Genomic DNA, 19,145 nt, shown 5'->3' with positions numbered 1-19,145 from the left:
ACTCTTGTGTTTACTTTTCTCTACTGAAGTTCTTTCATTCTAAGATGGTTTAAGTTGTTCACAGCTTCAGTCCCCGGAGTAAGACTTGGATCTCCTTCAGTATGGTAACATGCTCATTATAAAAGTCAAAGTGCAAACAGATTAGACAGAGAGCACTATTCCTCTCTGCTCTTATGGCTAGAGAGTTGAGGTCCAAAGAAATGAGCTAGCCAGCATCATGTGAAGTCTGTAGCAGCAGACATAACCCTTTCCTCCTGAGCTTTATCTTCACGGCATCCTAACTAGATCAAAGACTGTCACCCATTTGGTTTCTATTCAGATTGAAAGGTTTTGTGGTTGCTGGTGGAAAGAGTTGACTGTCCTGGTGGGAGTTGTGATGCCAGCTTGGGCTGCATTGGAGTTATGGTGCTTTAATCAGATGTGGATGTGGCTATGATATGTCTACTAGAAAATAGTTTCCAGTATGACCCAGCCTGGTTATAAGGTCTTTCGGCAAGTCATGCTGAATACCCTCAGTACAGATTATTTAATAGCTGCTGGGTTTAGATGTAATCTAGCTCAGAGGCTGAGGGGATGCTGTCTGAGAAGTTCACAAAGCTTGTGCAGGGAAGCAGATATTGTGTTCTCCTCAGGTCAGCACAGAATTCACTCCTCATCCCAAGCAGCTACAGAGGTGGTAAAAGGCTTCTGGAGAGCAAGTGCTCCACTGATGACTGCCAGGTATCTCCCCAGTGAGCAGCGAGGCTCATATCAAACATCAAGAGCACATGTGAACAGCTGCCATGGGAGGAAACCACTCAAGTTATGAGGTTTGTTTTCAATTCTTTCCCCAAACTCAGCTCCATATGTTGCTACATTTTTCCAGCCTCTGCAAAGTGATTCATGTGGCATGTTGCCTAACATTGCACAAAGTGTGCCCATACAAGGCCTCGCAAGTGCGCGGGAAAAGCTCTGCACTAAGGCAGGTCCCACCTCTGCAAAGTCAGGCAGGACTAACATCACTGCCCATAGTGCTCCTATCCTTCTTCAGCTAAATACGCAAATCTTGCAGTGCTCATGCATTTCCCAGCCCACAGTGCCTCAGGGCAAACCCTGTTTGAAGTTCCCATTCCTTCTGCAGCTTTGGTCATGCTGTTGCATCCAGTTGAGGGAAGACACTGTAATTCTGGCAGCAAACTCTGCCCTCTTGGCTATATATGTGTCCCAGCACCATCCCTGATGTTCCCACAGAGATCTCTTTGTCCCACATTTACAGAGTAACATGATGTAAACAGCATCTTCTATCCGGAAACATAATTGCAAACTCTCAATTGATTTTGTGCCAAAAAGATACACCATAAAACTCAAGCAGGCTATTAATGAGAAAGATGTTAGCAATAAAAACCCATATCTGTCTGCCCATAAACATGAGCGAGCATTATGAGAGTGGAAGGTGGACATGCAAAGCCTGCATGCTGTTTACTTGGGGTGATTTTGCTAACATTTGGAGCTCTGGTGTAATAACCCTTCATATAAATACTGCAAGGCTCCACTGCATAATTATTCCATCTTGAATGTCATCATCTGTACTTTCTCCCAGAGTACAAGTGGTGTAGATAATTGAAGGGAATGTTTGGGACTCAATTGCTCAGTACCAGGTTCAATTGCTTTTGTAGCAGCATGAGTGTATGTTAAAGGTATGTCAACTCCAGGGGAGGCAGGGAGACTGAACGAATTTGATCCCCACTGACACCACATCCTAGAGGGTGGAGGGAGTGCAGTGTAAAGCTGACTGAACTTGCAGCAAAGATAAACCATGCCTGAGCTGGTAAAAATCTGCTTTCTGTGGTAAGGTGACTGGCACTCTGGACAAGGAGAAGGCAGTGGATGTTATAAACTTTAACTTTTGCAAGGCTTTTGACGCAGTCCCCTGTGCTGTCCCTATCACCAGATTGGTGCAATATGGGCTGGATAAGAGGACAATAAGGTGGCTGGAAAATGGGCTATGCTGCGAGGCTGAAGGAGGTGTGACCAGCAGTGCAAAGTCCAACTGGCATCTAGGACCTGGCATTGTCCTTCAGACTGGCCCTGGGACCAGAAATTCTTCTTGTCTCCCCTAATGGTCTGCATGATAGGATTGAGTGTCGTCTCTGCATCTCACACCAAACCAGGGAGTGGGATATGCTGCAGGGCAGGCTACTGTTCAGGGGGACCTGGAGAGGCTGGAAATTGGGCTGACCAGCTGTGGAACTCACAGATGAGGGCCCTTCCCTGGATTGCAGGTTCCCACGTGATCGCCAACAATCTTGCCCAAGTGCATCAACACCCCTCATCCAAAGTTTTAACTGTCTCATGTGCCAAAGCCCTTCTCCCCCAAACACAACATCACTGATAAGGAGCCATCCTTCATCTTGGGCATTGGGACCCTAAATAATTTGAAGGTCTCAAGCTAAGATCCTTGGCCTGAAGCCCTTTGGTTTCAACTGACATGAGTGCTGAATTTGGAGCAGCCCTCCTTGAGGCAACTGGAAGGATCAGGACCTCATTGAACAGTGAGAGAAAAAAGGAGTGAAAAAAAACACTAAGAGGGAAATCAAGAGGCTATTCTGCACCTGCAAGTAACCCTGAGCCTGGCTGTTTTCTTCTTCACCTGGGGAAGTCATTTTAGGTATAAATTTTTAAGAAATTACTTACTTCTTTTAATGGCAATGTCTAATGTTCAGGCATTCCTGGCACGCACTCACCCTTTGCCTCGGCTGAAGCATTCAACTCTTAAATGGCCACCAAATGCAGATGTAGCTCCATAGGGGGATTTCAGACCAGAAGTTTCCCCCACCTCTTGTATTTGCAAGGGGTGTTTTGGAAGGAGATAAAATACCCTGTGCAGGCATGGAGCAGGCAGCTTCAGCAGGGAAACCAAGGAGACTGCTGAGCCTGCCCTGCAGCCCCACTGGTCGGTGCCTACCTTGGGAATGGGGGTTGTAGCAGACAGAAGAAACAAGGACCAGAGTCTTCATGTGCCAGAGAAGCACCCTGCCCATGACAAAAGAAAGGGCTGAACCCTTCCCCACTCACAGCTAGAAGCTACCAGAGGAAAGAGGCTTACCATAAGAGCACAACATGACAATTCGGCATTTCCCACCACCCCAGGTAGAATCCCAGCCTCAGGCTTCCATGCCTGCCATGAATTCCCAAATGGGAGGTGTGAATTCACAGGACAGCAGGTCACCTAAAAACAAGGCTCACAGGTACACAGTGATGCAGGATTTGAGTTGTAGTGTTGAACCTGAAGATTTCTGTCTTGATGCATCAATCTGTAAAGGGGGACTACAGTATTTGCTCCCCTCCAGAGTACATGGGGCTTGAGGTCAGGGAAAGCTGTCCACTTATGAGGCAGAAAGTCCTGCTAAGGGAATTGGGGAATTTTAGGTTCCAAATCAGAATTAGGGGGAAGGAAAGCAAAGTTTCCTCCTTTGCCCTCTGCAAAACTCAGTATTCTTTTTTTTTTTTTTTTTGTAGTGATGAATTCTCAAAGAAACTGCTTGTTTAAGGCAACAAGCTGAGGCATTTAATTACAGTGACGCCATTCATAACATGACAGTTAAGCATCTGTTGGCTTTTATAGTATAATCTTTATTCTATACCAAGCAAAAAGATCTCTGGGCTAATCTGGGTAAAGAACCCTGACCCTAGAGCCCAGAAACAGGAAATCCCTCTCTCTAGTAACTCAGATTTGTTCTCTCTGCACCACATACAGTTTGCATGATCATCCACAACTTTGAGAGTCCTGCAGGGTAAGTCAGATGCAAAGCAAGTCCTCATTACATATTGCTTGGTTTTCCTCACATTTAGGTCATATCCTAGTGATAGCCTCATCCAAAGTTCTCCAAACATTCTGTACCACTTGACATTCAAGTCACTTCATTCAACCCCATCTACTGCTTGTACGACCATGGACTTTTTCATCTCAGCTTTTCTCAGTCTTTCTGTGGGACATGGTTAAAAGTGATGCGGTTCTGCAGATTAGCTGGACCCCTTACACTGGTTTTACAGCGGGAACCAGGCACAGTTTAGGGGCACTAAATGGGTACCAAGAACAAATCATATGGACAATCACAACTCTCAAATGTTCCCACATTTCTACCATGCTCTCCTGCCCCTGTTGAATACTTTCAGGAAGAAACTCTGGGAGAATAATAGTTGCAAGAGTCACGCAATGTATTACACTATGAGACTGCATTGATAATGTTTTAACAAAGCATCAAAACCTCCTGAAATCAGCTGCTTCATTGTGCAGGTAAGACAAGTTGCAAACTAAGCAGAGAGCTAGCAGATACCTTCACCAAATGCCCTCACCAGATATACCGTACAGCCCCATCCACCATTTATCAAGCTCTGACTTAGAAACTACCTGGTAAATGTTCATAACCCCTCACTCCTTCAGACAGGTAAAACCTGTGTACCTCCTGGCTCCAGGGCAGGGTGGTACAGCAGTTTCAGAAGCGGTAGTGGCAGTCCAGGATGGCAAGCCCCTCATCTGCTGTCTCCACAGACAAGAAATTCAGATAGAAAAAGACTATGAGTGATTTTCCCCCAAAATATGGGGTAATGTTATTTTCTGAGCCCAGTTCTCCAAGGTCCTACCCTAATGCCTTATCTTCACCGTTAAACTGCAGAGGAAGCTAAAAAGTCACTAATGTCAACCGGCTCTATCCCTACACCACCATCACTGTGATATACCTGTAAAAAGAGTATTTGTCCTTTACCAAGCATTTTTTCCTTATACCATTAAAAATGCCTATTTGTGAGAAGCATCTTCAAAACCAGGTATTTTTAAATGCTTCCTGGAGGGATGTGCTCAAGCTATAGTGTGATCTGCAATTTTATAGAGGTGCAAACAAAAAAAGATGTAAGATTCACTCCTCAAAATCCAGAAGCAAAAGACAACTGGATTGGCCACTGCTCCCTGGGACTGTGCATGGCTCATAGGGCCAAATTTTCCTCTCATCAGCACAATGGCTTAGCGAACACATACTCTGGGACTGAAAAGTCCAAGTCAAAGTTCATCTATTTTAGTACTGTTAATGTGAAAAATAACACTTTATTAAAGGAAAAATCCTAGACTTCCTCACATACATTCATCACTCAGAGCAGGAACAAGGAGGTTATTCAAATTTTCCATCCTCATATAAATTGTAGCAGCACCTTGGAGTCCCAGCAAGAAAGACAGACCATGGCGGGCACTTTGCACGCATACAATAAAGGAGACAGTCTGTTCTCTGGGCATTTACAATGAAGCAGATAACAGAAATAAATAGATCAGCTTCAGAAGAGCAAGCAGCATAGAAAGCATCAGGCAAAATGATAACACTTTGAGTAAGCTCTGAATGAATGGAAATTGCTTTCCAATTGACATTTTTCTGAAACCCAAACTATTCCATTTGCCTTCAAGTGGACAGAGAAGTATCACAGAAACCCTCAGTACATTCAGCACAAGCTTGACAGCTACCAATTAGCCCAAACGTTAACTGAACTGTTCAGGGAAGAAAAAGGGCCAGAGCATCATGATCTTCAGTGTTATACTGGTTAAAGTACCTCTGCAAATTAAGACTGGGTTGCCTGTAACAGTCTTCTTGCCTGTTGTTTAAAGTTTCTTTGCTGTTTTTCAGTTCTAAGAGAAAAACCTTCTGGTTATATTGGAATTTTTAAAAATAAATCTTCCCTCTTCAGTAGCGCACAGGAGGCTCTCCAGCTCACATATAACAACAAAACAAAGCAGGTTTGGAGAAGAGATGTCTGCTTTTATGCCATTTGCTCTACTGAGATGAGGATTTCATTCGCCTTCTGAGGTCAGTGAGAGCTCTCTGATGGGTCTCGCTGCATGCAGCTGTATAAAGCAATGGTATCTTCAGTCTTAGTTTTGAAAAATTTGTATTGCTGAGTCCCGGGTCCACTTTGCCACACTGGTTTCTAGATCCACATGCAAAGTCTTGTGTGCAGGTTCTCCAGCTCATGAACAGCAGTTACGAAGACCTGGCAGCAGACTGCACTTACACTTCCAGCAGGTGAAGGAATCGTTAGAAAGAAGGAGGGAGAGAAGATAAGGGAGGAATTCACATTCCTCTATTTTATGTTGTAGAACTACAGAAAACAGAGGACAAGAAGAAACTTGAAAGAAAAAGGATCGATTTCAGAATGCAAGGATATTTCTCAGAGAAATAGTAGAGGTATTCACAACAGCAGAAGGGAGTGAGAAGCAGGCATGCAGCACAGAGGACCAGGGTACATCTCCTCGGCCAGATGCCCATCGCACAACAGGTCTGCAAGGTGGCGCACAGTGCACTGCAGAGCATGTCCTGTGTGTTCCCCAGGGGTATCAGCTGGGTCTCATGAAAACAAGATCCAACAGCATCCCAGCAGAAGGATGTCCAGAGTCAACACACTTATTCTCAAGACTCACTCTTTCCTACCTTGCAAATATATCCAGACATGCCAGAAAAGAGGTCAGAGCCTCTCACCACTTCAGGTCTCACAAGATGAATGTAACGTGCTCCAGGCCTGCTCATCGAGGTGGTGGATGCAATACCACCAGTTTGGTTCATTAGGAGAAGCCCACAAAACACAGAAGATGAATGATGTTGGGAACTCATGGATTAACATCCATGACCTAATTTCTAGAAGCGATACAAATTTACCACCACCACCAGATTTCAAAGAGAGCTAACAGCTCTAAGTACTTTCTGAAGAATACAGTATAGGATTGTAATATGCTTTTCCTGATTCAGAGCATGTGAAAATCTCTCATTATTACATGGATGGGGAAGAGATTGCCACTCTTTTAATGTTTTGGCAGAAAAATGGAAACTTATATTAAAAGATATAAATCAAGAATTTATTAGAAAATAAATTCTTCAGTACAAAACCCTCAAAACTGTACCATTTTAGAGAAGCTGGTCACTGGGAAAGGACATTGTTTTCTTTCTTTCTTTTTTTAAACACATTAAAAATTGATGAAAATGAGGACACAGCCCTCCATCAGCTCCCAGCCTGCCCACCCTCTGGGGTTCAGTTGGAAAACTGTGCTTGGAAAACATCTACAAAAATGTTGGCAACTGTATATCAGCTTTTCCCCAAAAGACCTAGTGGGCTTTTATTATCCAAACAGATCAGATGGCTTGGAAAATACACATCTGTACTGAGCTGCTGAATGGGAAATAAGATCAAAATGTGAAATTAAGAACTTCTGATAGCTCCTTCATAAGCGACATTAAAAGCAGACAGAGGAGAAGGAGGTTTGGCTTCTCCACTCCCCCACATTCCCCCAGCTCCCGAAGTCCTAGCAGGAGTAGGCTTCCAGTGATGGAGTAGGCTCCCCACGGGGCCAGTGAGCCTCTTCTTCCCAGCTGATTATACAGGGGAGGAATGAAGAGCTTTGGTTTCGAGGGGCCAGCCCTTGTGATGGTCTCAGCTACCACCATTATGCTCAAACAGACGAATCAATCCTTGCAACCCAGAAAGAGAGAAAAATATGAACAAACCCACTTTCCAGTAGTGTTTTTTAAACCATGGACAATACTTTTAATATAAGGTCTGTGTTCACCAATTTAGAGATTTCTTTTTTAAATGCAACATTGAGGCTTTTTAGAAAGAATGTTAAGATTAAACTCAGCACACAAGTTTCCCTCTTCATAGTCCTTACCCTTCTGGACAATACAAAAAAGATTACATACATTCTTTTTTTCTCTGGCAGTGACTTCTGTCGTTACCATTTTCCTCCCACTCTGCTGATGCTGCCAGTTGAGCATGGAAAGACACCAGAATGGAGAAAATTGAGAGGAGAAAAGGCTTTCGGAGTGAAGGTCACCTTACATCACTTAAAGTTGCTAGAACTAGCTCATTTGTGGTGTTTGGTGGTAAACCCAGACTTTTCTTCAGTGATATATTTCATTCACTATAATAAAGTTTCCACCAGAATGAATTTGAGTTTAGCTTTATTCTTCCTAATTCCTGCTGTTGTGTTATAGCACAGAGTGCTTTCTGCAAGCCTGTACGTTTCCTCGGTACTCAAGAAGGCAGGTCCTAACTCAGGCCGAATCCTCCAAAATATAACTAGAGAGGCCATTTCTGGGATACAGAAATGAATTACACACATGCAGCCCAGGGCAATAAAAAATAATGTGAAGTGGGAGGAGTTTTTCTGTCTGAAGACCTAACTGTTCAGATGGAAAAGCCTCATTAAAGGAATATAAAATGTATAACTAATCAGATCCACATAACTATTCAGATCTGCAAAAGCCAAGACAGTCCTGAGATTAGCTTCCTATATAGTTCTCCTCTGATGTGTAGCTGTGATAAAGCACTTGGACTGGATCATCACTTTATTCCCAGAGCCAGATAATGGGACATACCATTGCACAAATATTTATCTTCACCCAGCTATCAGCAGCAAAGCCAATAAACACTTGATGCATTCTTTGTCCCTCCCTCCTGGAGTTTGGGGGTTTTTACGGAATGTTAATAGCAACTGGCAGGCTTGTAGCCCAGCTATAGAAAGAGTACAAATGTCACACTTGTAGCTCAACCCAAAGCCAGGGGATGCTTTGGCAAAGGGGGAGCATCTCACAGGTGTAAAATCTGTCCACTAAAATCAAGGCAGACACATCCAAACCACATTGTGGGGACATCAGACAATATGTAATCGGGTTGGGCTTGAACCTGTACCTGGGCTGAGCTACATACACAAGGCTCCCCAGTCTTATCTACCTCCTTAGTGATCTAAAGATAAGCTGCATCAGCCTACAAATTGTACTCCCACGCTTTATACAGAAAATGTGGATTTCCCATGACCTCTGTGTTTTCTTGATGTGACTTCTGGGCGTGTAAGTTCAGAGTATAGCCAATGCATAGGGCTAGTATGTCATTCTATTTGAGAATTGGCTCCTGTCTCACTGGAGTCCAGGAAATATTTGCCATTTTGACTCACTGGGACCAGGATTTCAGGCAAAGTGTTTATTAAATGCAGTAGGTTGGAAGAGAGGAAAAAAATGACAGTTGGACAGCCCAGGCCCTAACTGTTTACTAGCAATAAGGGAGAGCTGTAGGTCTTGTGTTACAACCATAGCTGAAATTACTAAAATCTGTGGGTAGAAACTGTGTTGTCCTCCATTTCATGAAACCTCGAGGTTTCCCCATTTCTCCCACGCCCTATTCAGGTGCTGCAGATTTCATGCGGTGAGAAAACCTCACACTACACTTTGCTGATATGGCCACCAGACGGACCACACTTCCAGTGGTCCTCAGCTGAAAACACCACTTGAGTTTCTAGTAGGACTCAGGTCAGCTGTAGCTGGAGTGGTGAAACCCTTTCCACCCATCCACATGGGTTCCCAGCACCCAGAACACTCATATCCACATTCCCCAAATCTCCAAGGTGAGAACCCAGTAACAGTGAGCCAGTCAGGACCAGGCAGGAGCACTGCCAGTGGCCCTCCTCAAATCTCCCATGTACATCTACACTCAGAAAACATTTCTTCTAACCCTTGCACACATCGCTATTATCTTCTGCAGCTAACTTCTCTCCGGCAATTAATTCACAAAAATCCACTTTGACACCAGCTTCAGTGTTTTAATTGTCCAAAGTTCAGCAGAAATTCAGGAACACCTTCTCAGCCTGTAAGATCCAGTGCTGCACTCTCGGTATTTTCCCTCTCCATATTGTGTCAGATGAAGGATACCAAGAGTCTCACTGCTGCCTGCCTTTCTTACCAGCTGGTTTGTTGGGTCTTTATTCTAAAGTCTCTGAAGTTGTGTTTTTTTCCCTGTAGTCTTCTGTACTTTCTGTAGTCTTTCTGTTTGGGGTTGTTTTAGGGCTTTTTTCTGTAGAGTTTTTCATCAGGGTTTGTTACCTCACACGCAGTCTCATGCTAACATGGTTGCACAGCTTTTGAAGGATGGTGAACCTGTGTATGGCCAGCTTGGTCCCCAGGCAGAAAGAGCTTGTGTCTACCCACAGCCTGCTGAGTCAGCGCTCTTGCATCCCAAAGAAGCCCCTCACAGAACTCAGCTCTGATTTCAGCTGGGGCTTCTGGGTCTTCTCATTAAACAAATATTTCTCCATGGAAGATCTGCTGAGACTACAGATGAAGGTGGATTGGCTGCATTAGGCATCTGTTTTCCATTGCAATCAAGCTGTTTTGAAATCACTTGTCTTTATTGCTGAAGCATTAGTGTTTTACCATCAGCTTCAATGTGAATCGCTATGCCAGAGAAGCAGATGAGGCAGTCCACCATCCTGCCCCCTTTTTTTTTTTTTTTTTTTTTTTTTTCCTTAATTTTACAGTACACACAAATATTAACATATCATCCTGATAAAGCTCTGTTTAATGGCGTGGTGCCAACCCCTCTGCAGTGCCTCCTGCTCGGCAGCCTAATCTCCTGAAGTTTGAGGGATGCAGTCCAAATCTCTTAGCAACATTAAATCTCTTTCAATTAACTTTGTTGGGGGACAAAGTTACTTTGTTACAGTCGTTTGCCAGTCTGCTGTACACAATATGCCATCCAGCAGCTAGGCCATTCAGGCTTTAGATATGGCAAGGAGACACAGCACGCTCCAGCACAGGAGCTCTGGCTAGTCTGGGCGTCCTGAGCTGCAAAGTAACCCATTAGCCAAAAACCCCACCAAGAAAGGTCCACAGTGGCCACAGGTCCGAGCCATAGCCTGTGCTTCAATGCCTTCCGTTGGTGCCACTTGTGGTCTGCACCCAGCAGAGACGCCTGCTCCAAGGCTTTGTTGCTCCCTCTTTGGATTCACATGGTGCCTCTGGCTTGAGAGCTGCTGGTGCAGCAACCACCAGAGATGTACCGACACAGCGTGGCCCTGCACCTGGGCCGGCCAAGTGCCCTGCCCACGCTAAAAGTATGAAGAAATACACATCTCCATCCCGCACAATTCTCTGAATAAAAGGCCATTGTTGCCTCCAAGGGGATTTCTTTTGTACCTGTAACAAAGCAGGGAAGTGTGTGAGGATGCTTTCCAGGTCCTCAAAGAAGAAAAGAAACTACTAACTCAGCTGGAAGGTGCTGGGTGCTGTACTCTCTGGGAAGTGGTGGGTTAACATTGTAGGCCTCTCCTGTGTGTGATTTTACACAACATTTATGCTCAGTTGCAACACGTGAATCTTTAATTACACATATAAGACATTAAAAGGAAATTAGTTTGGTCCAAAATCATTTTCTTTCCAGAACTATTCAAAAACAACCAAAGAAGAAGTAATTTGTTTTCACCACACAGCAGGTGGCATTATATCCTTCATTAAATCATACAGATATGAGTAATATTAATCTTCATTTGTATCGCTATCCATCAAATTCAGTATCCATCACAACATCCTTAGCATAGCATTTATTTTTAAATGTATTTCATTAATGTATTAAGTCATAAGTAAAAGCAGTGAATAAGGTCTGAACAGGAGGCAACCCTTCTCCCACCTCCCCTCCAGACAGTAGATGCCAGCACTTCTCTGAAAGATCTGCACCAATATTAGAACATTAAGGAAATCATTAAGAAAATCTACATATATTTTTTATTCTATTGCTGACTTCTAAAAACTGTTGGAAATAAATTAAACAGGTTGGGAAGAGGGATCATTTATCTTCATATTTTTAATACTGAAAAGAGTAGTTCTGAAACCAGATGGTAATTTACAGTTCATGGCTGGCAAAATGCGTGTCCACACTTTGATAAATGTATACGCCTTTGTCAGTCACCCTCTGGGTGTGTCCCCTTCCTGTCTTTTCCAAGCTTCCCCCTGTATCACCACCCATCTATTGCAACTTCTACCTCCCATCCTGTCTGCTCAGTCCTGGATGAAACGCATTTGTTGGCAGCATGATGTTAAATTTAATTTGTGTCTTGTAATGTAAATGTATCCAGAGTTTAAAGCAACAGGCACATGGTTTTTATAAATCAAATTTTACATACAGTATTTTTTTTTCCCAGACACTCTCGGAGTGCAGGAAATTTTACAGGCAACACTTGAATTTAACCACCTCTGTTGAAAAATGTCACCATAAATTTGTCACCAAACTGGGGTGCCATTTAAGGTGGCTACTGTGACAAAATATTTTGCACTGAGAGTGCTGCCTTCCAGGGATTTTCAAGATTGGGGGGAAAAAAAAAATCCTTTAGTTGTAGTAAAAACACATAGCCTAACCTGTAATTTAGCATGTTATCCAGCAGCTAGCTTTGCAAGTCCATCTTTCCAAAACTTACAGGAGTTATTACTAGCATGGCCTTGCAGCAAAACAAAATCCCAGAGCTACCCCAGCATACAGGGAAAATTATGTGCTGAAGACCTAAGGGCAGATTTCTTGCTAAGAAGATGATATGAACTCCTGGCTGAGCCCTGGTAGGATAAAGACTCCAACTTGTTTCTGTGAGCACTGTGATACCGCTCGTATATTTGTGATAGTGTTACAGGTACACTTTTCTGTGAAAGCAGGAAAATTCCTACTGACACTGCTGAGATCCAGGCCAGTCTTGTAACTATTTGCCGCAATGCGTAGCGAGCCTAACTGAGCCTTCTGGCTGGTGTCAGCGATGGGTGAACGATGGGCAGCATAGCTAAGCCAGCAGCTCTAGACTCAGAGGGTCAGACTGTGCCATGGGATTCTTGTGTGGAGTCACCAAAAGTCACAAGAGCCCCAGTGCTGGTACTGATTTTTATGAATGCTTGGCTGCAGCAAAAGCTACTGGAGAACTTGATCTCCAGTTTCCCAAGCCCCAGTCTCCCACTGATAAATTGGGATAACCATCGAGGCTGATAATATGACTATGCTGTAAAGCTTGTGAAGTTAATCTTCTAAGCACCTTGAGACCCTGGTATGGAGTGAGCTACAGAAGTATTGTTATTTTTGAGCATGCACAGCCAAAGAGCAGTAAACTGATTACATTCACCTTCAAAACAGAGATTTTAGTCTACTCACATTAAACCTGCCCAGGGTAAACCTGCTTCTATCCTCCTACTGTTAAAATATGTTGCTATAAGTATGTAGTGTAACATTTGACCTGTTTCTCTTGAATCTTCCTAGATTACGGTCAAGCCATTTGCACTTCAATAGTTCAGGGGCTGCACTGCATTTTCTGGGGTTGGAAAGTAGCTGAGCTGTAAAAACTTGCTGGAGGCTGTAAAATGGCATAAAGAGGCTGAGCCAGGGAGTATTTTTTAAAGCCAGTTTTGGAGGGAGAAAATCATTATACTCAATTCCTTTTTTCCCTCCCTTTTGGTTGTAAGCCTGAAAAATTACAGAAGTCTTCAAGGTTGTCTCTCCAAAATGTCTTAAAGACAAAGCTGCAGCAAACATTTGCCAGCTTTCTCACTCAACAGGTAAAGCAGAGTCAGTGGAAAATGAAATGGCCTGATCAGTAATACACTGGGACTATATTGATTATATATATTCAAAAAGGGACAGGGGAGGACATGTGTGAAGACTGTAAGCCTCATGCACCAGATCCACTGTAAGGGACAGGGGAACCTGTAGCAACTAAGGGCTGTGTGCTCTTCTATCACCATACAGACCTTGGCACAATAGACCCACTATGGTCACCTAAACCTTATCATCATACATAATTTGTCACAGTCTTACTACTTGAAAGTCTAATACTGTGAAAGCCTAATACTTCTCCTCTGCACAGTGTGCCACTTGAGGAACTGCATCATTTTTCGCTGATTCTCTCCTCCCCTTCCCAAAACACCTCTCAGATTTGTTAACACATATCATTTAATAGGCACATTTTGTTTAAGTCCTCATAAACAGCACTATGTCTATTCAGCAACAAATAAAATAGCCAAACTAGGCTGCCTATTAACTTTCCAGCTCCCCAGAGAGGTGGCAAATTGTACCACCAGTCCCTCTAGAATTGCCACATATCCCCATCAATTCAGTTTGCACCACCAGTCTAAAGATGCTATATTCTAATCTAAGGGACGGATAGAGACACATTCTGAAATACATACTAAAGTACAGATAAATATACAAGCTGTCTCGGTGAATTAGTTACATGTGCAAATAGCTTCCTGGAAGAGCAGGCTCAGTTTGACGGTTAAAATCTGATCTAAAATCCACAGGAATCACAAAAAAAAAAAAAAAAAAAAAAAAAAAATCCCCTACTTTGAATCAGGGGCTCTGAATGAGTTCTTTGGTTAATTGAAAATGGGTAACACTGGATATGACACCTGCTGGGTGGTCTTTGGTCACTAATCCATTCCAGTTGTCCACAAAGGCTTGCAACAGTTGTCACCTTTCATGCCAGGCTCAGCGGGGAGGTGAGAGATGAATGTCTCAGAAAGCCAAACCACTCACCTCCAGCCCTGTTACTTTCTGGATGGGGTCGGGGCAAAGCCACAGGGAACCATAGGTGAAGTATGCATTGCCACCAGCCATGCAGTACCTGCCTCCAAACAGGAAAAAGAGAGTTTGGTCTCCAGCACTTTCAATCTATGAATACACAGGGGAGGTGGGGAAAGGAAAAGAAGTCTTAAAAATTCCAAAGATTTCTATTGAAGTAGTACCATTAACTGGTGGAAAAGACTTCTCAAAAAAGCAACTTTCTCTAAGGAAAGAAATACATGGTTTCTCAAGTGGATGCCCCTCAGCCCTAGCACTGAAGTCCTATACAATGCTCTGGGGAGGGCTTTAGCCCATCTGCTCCAGGACAAATCCCATCGGCTTGTAGCAGAGATCCCACTTTTGTTAATACAGAAGCTGCTTTTTATTTCTCCTGCCAAAGCAGCCTGGCCTGCCTGGTCCCACAGTGAGGTCATAACTCAGGGTTGATCACATCACAGCACGTTGCCATGGTGATGCTTGAACTGTCACAAAGGATGTGCGCTGTGATTTCACAGCAGATGGGCTGTGAGGGAGGAAGCCCTCATTTAAATTTTAAAAATTGCTTTAGTAATTAGCAAGAGCAATAGAAAAAGGCATTAAAAAGAAAAGAAAAATCCCCAAACCACCACTCTCAGCAAAGGTTATGGGATTCACATGGGATCTGCAGGCTGTCTGCAGGGGAGGATGGCTGAGCTGCTGCTATGAGTTCACCTGGCTCTTGGGGTTGCTGATGGGTTCCAAAAATTCTGGAGCCTGCCCAGCTGCAGGAGGCCCAGAGCAGTGGTGGGCGAGAGAAGCCCCCCTGCGCATCAGTGCATCTCAAAGCATGCCGGCGCTCGGCCAGCCGCCCTTCGCAAGGGCCTGGGAGGAGTGGCAGAGGGCAGGCAGAGGGTGCCGCAGGCTTTAATAAAACATGAACTGCCTGATGGAAGGGGAGATGTAGTGCCCTGGCTTCAGTTTTTAGCAAGGAGCTGGCTTAGGTGCTTCCATGGCCCTTTTTAATACAGCATGTGAGGAGCCCAGAGTCACACGGATGGGCTTGCACTTACATCCTTTCAGGGACACGGTGAAGTATTATCCCTCAAAGGTGAGAGTGAAACCCCTTGGCCCCCTAATTCTCACAGCCCAGAAGAACTGACCCACCCAGTAGCCTACGCTGGCCTTGCCCTGCATCTTCAGCATCTCGCTCTCACAGAGCAATAACCCTGTCCCACCTATTGACCCTTCACCTGGGAAATGAGATCAACAGCAAACAATGGAGGCAAAGCAGATGGCATCAAACTTTCCAGATAGCCATGATGCAGCCCTGCTCCCCCCTCTCAGGCTTCTCCGTCCCTGGCAGAGGTGACCTTGAGGAAGCAGAGCCTCAGGTCCCCGTCCCCACAGCTACCACGGCTCGTTGCAGAGACACTGGCATCCCCCAGCTTGCTGCAGCAGCTCTCTTCCACATCGCAGCAGTTCATCAACCTCAAGGCAGAACTGAATCTCTCTCCCCTCTGCCTGCAGCAGGCAACACACGTGGTGTTTTGGGGACCTTGGGCTAAGTCCTCATATTTAATGGGGAGAGCAGACTTCAATGCAGCATGTTCCTTGTTCGTTCAGTGACTAACTGTTGATCTCTCTAAGAATAAGCCAGATGGTTCCCGTGATAAGTGATCAGCTCTCCTGGAGTTTTTGAAACAGAAAAAGACAGATGCCTGTGTGCCTCTTGCCAGGACCCATCTTAAGCTCAAGCGATGAGTGCAAATGTTTAGGGAGGTTGTGTTCAGGGGATTCTCTCCATCCAGACTTAGCAACTAATCTTCCCCATCAGCCCTGCGTCCTGAAGGGGAAGCATCTTGCCTTCTGACAGCTTCCCCCGGCTTAAGGGCACTACAAATCATAAAGTCAGCCCTTATAATTGGATCAGACCTTGATATTGCTTTGCTTTTCTGTGCATTTATATTAACATCTCATTTTGCAGACAGCGCATCTGATCGGTGCTCACTACCTCAGCTTGCATTTGCGCACCGCAGCAATTGAGAGAACTGGTAGGATCGACAAAGTGTCTTAGCAAAGGAGAAATCTTGGTTTCTGGAGCTGTTTTGCTGGGGTGAAATAAACCAAAACACCCAAGTTGGAGAGTGAGTGGCAAACAGAGGAGGCTGAAGAGCTTTGTTTCTCGGCTGCTGGTCTGTACAACATGCACTGACCACTGGCCAAGCACCTTTTCCACAGAGATCAAGATCTCCACAAGAGAGAAAAATACAAAGTAGCAGTGTTTATCTGCTGACTTCTTTTTAATTCGTTTTTACCTTAATTTCTACTGCTGACTGTATAGAAATCTTAGCTCCACTATTAAGAATCACCAAGTGGGAGCAGGGGAACCGCCATACCTGTGGGGGGTAAGAAGAATGGGGTAGAAGAGGAGTTAGGAGCAAGGTGTAAAATTAGCAATTGAAGCTGAGCCTGGTTCTTCCCAAAGCTAGCTCCAAGGCAGCAGCTAGCTCTACGGCACCAGCCCAGAGTTTGTTCCCCTTGTCCAGAAGCAAACACATCCTGAATCCCACAGCCCGCCCATTTGCTGCTGCATCCTGTAGGCAAAACTCTACTTGATCTTACAGTGTTAGGCCAGCATAAAAATTGGCACCATGTAGCCACACACTCAACAATGACTCTCCAGTTCTTTCATTTATATGTCTCAGTTTTGCCTCTTAAAGGATGCACATTCCCTTTGAGGATATTTGCACAGTCTCTTCAGAGCAAAATTCGGAGCTGCACCTCCGAGAGAGGGAATTAGATCTGTAATGCTGACTCAGCCTGAAATTTCACAAGATTAAACAATCAGAAAGAAACCATTAAGCTGAAAAAGACTGAAACATATGTGACAATACATATGTCAGACACTCATCTCCTCAACATAAAAAAAAAAAATATATATATACATATCAGTACACAGTTCATTATCTTTGACCAAGGTATTATTTCACAGGCAAGCTTGCAACTTCATCTGAAGGCTTTATGGAGCAGATGTCACTTTAAACCTAGAGAATGTGCACAGAGGAAATAAAGAAGACACTAGATTTAAAGCAAGCAAGTGCTCTGCCATCACTTTCTTGGGAAATTGTACATGCTTGTTCACTGTGCTTTGTAATCAGTGTGGCTTCCATTGTGCTACTAATTGAAAAGAGAGGCCTTGTGCAAAGGAAATTTAAAATTGCAGTTTTCCTTTCTGCATCTTCTGTAAAAGCAATTTCCATTTTTTTCCATTACCCTGCATCATTTTAATGTTAGGTTTCTATAGATGAGTTACATACCTAGAGTTAACAAGAGTATTCACATTGCATTCACTATTGATACTTTTTTGGGGGATGCACGATTTTACAAGGAATCAAGTCTGTTGTAATTATAAACTCTAATCATAAACACTGTTCTCCCATCCCTCAGTAAACTTTTGGTCCTGGTTAACTTCAATTAAATTTAACACAGTCAGAGCTAACTGACTACCCACAAGTTTCCCAAAAGACAGCATCTGGGTGGAGATGCCACACAGCCAGTTGGTCCCACTGCTCAAGATTTAAACAGAGGAAGAATTTGATGACCAAGTTGAAAAACATTCACAGAACAGGTATCTGTGCACTGTATTTTGCACTTTGATGTGGGAAAATGCAAAGTCACACATGTACCCTTAGACTTACCTACACAGTCTGAGCAGCTTCTCTAGCAGTAAACTTGAATACACAGTGCCCAAAAAGCTGTCCTTAGTTTGTTCATTTAGGATGGCAGTAGCAACTGCTACAATTTTAAACCCACATCCTCCTCACTTTAAATACAGTGAATTATGCCCCATTTTCAATGACCTTTCAGCTCCTAATTTGTGTGACATCATCCAGGGTTTTGAGCAGATGAGTGTCAGTGGGGGCCTTGCTAGGTGCAGCCATCACTTTGACCTAAGGTTAGAACTGTCTTTGTTACAACCCAGGCTTGAAGTATGAACCTCACCCCCCACCTGGGCTCCCACTGAAGGCCCTGTTTTGCACTTGAAAGGCAGCATTACCCACCTTATCAGCTAATCAATCAAAGAGCCTTTTGCATTTGGCAATGCAAAAAAAAAAAAAAAAAAAAAAAAAAGAGTTAAAGAGGCCTTAAAGTAAGTGTCAGTTAGGACAAGAGCAAGCAGATGATTTTTCACCTGCTTTTCCATTGATCTGCCTTTTCAAAAATAGTTTGTATTCATAAGAATAGTAGTCTTATTAAAACGCTTTGGGTTTTCTTTTTTTTCCAAATAATAGAAGAAGAATTTGAGACAGTAGGAAAAAAAAAAAAAAAAGTATATCCTGGTGGAAGATATTTTTGCCCCCTAAACTAGCTCTTCTTTTTTTTTTTTTTTCCCCCAGGCATTCAAAAATCAGAAACATTTCTAGGGCTGAACAGCTACTGAAGAGTTAAACAACATATATTCAGTAGTATTTACAAGAAAAGGGAATTTTCATTAATAAACAAACAAAAAAATGCTAGGGAAGAACACCAAAGCTCAATGAACATCAGCAAGCTCTAAGGGTCATCCTCCATGCCCCCAGCAAGTGCGGAGAGGATGCTCATGCTTGTCCCACCTTTACCTCATGGATCTAGAAAAAAGAGGAAAAGTTAGGGGAAGTCTTGGAGCTGGTGGCAGGAAGGAAGGAATCCATTCTGTTATCAAATACTTGCAGACACTGTACTCAGTCAGGCAGTCAAAAACACGCCTACTCAGATAAGGGTATCCCTGCAAAGAAATCTCTTGACACTGCTTTGACATA

Source organism: Tyto alba, unplaced genomic scaffold (genome assembly GCF_018691265.1).
Source record: "Tyto alba isolate M040663 unplaced genomic scaffold, T.alba_DEE_v4.0 Super-Scaffold_9, whole genome shotgun sequence".
In the NCBI taxonomy this organism is placed as follows: Eukaryota; Metazoa; Chordata; class Aves; order Strigiformes; family Tytonidae; genus Tyto; species Tyto alba.
This window is presented reverse-complemented; position numbering follows the sequence as displayed.